The following is a 416-nucleotide window of genomic DNA, read 5'->3' on the forward strand; positions in this document are numbered from 1 at the left end:
GCCGCATCCAAATCCCTCTTGAGCTGCTGGACCGTGGCCTGAGAATCTGTTGTTATTTTTATTTTCATTTATATTAACTAAGAGGCAGCTGGGGCCAGGGCGGTGATTTGTGAGACCCGAGCAGCTCGAGACAGGCCCATAAATCTCCCCGTCCACCGTCCACCGCCCTGGGGGGGAGGCACAGCCAGCCCAGGGGCTGGGGCCGGGACGGAGCCTGGCTCCAAATCCCGGTTTGCTTGGCTCGTGGGAGGCAGCTCCGGTGCAAGAACTACTGCTTAAAAAAGGCAGCGAGTGGAGCAGGCGGGCTCAGAGCTGGGTGAGGATTCGTGTCCTCGAGTGCCCCCCATGCTTCTTCTCCAGCCGCAGCGATTTGGTCCCCGTCCCCTCGGTGTGGGAACAAGCGCCATGCTACGGGA

General features: G+C 60.3%; 1 protein-coding gene across 1 annotated transcript in view; it reads left to right on the forward strand.

Annotated features, from left to right (window-relative positions):
- The window catches only part of P2RX1 (purinergic receptor P2X, ligand-gated ion channel, 1), a 10,886-nt gene that overhangs the window by 426 nt on the left and 10,044 nt on the right, over window positions 1-416 (forward strand). The gene's annotated exons all lie outside the window — the stretch shown is intronic.

Source organism: Apaloderma vittatum, unplaced genomic scaffold, assembly GCF_000703405.1.
Source record: "Apaloderma vittatum isolate BGI_N311 unplaced genomic scaffold, ASM70340v1 scaffold29109, whole genome shotgun sequence".
NCBI lineage: Eukaryota > Metazoa > Chordata > Aves > Trogoniformes > Trogonidae > Apaloderma > Apaloderma vittatum.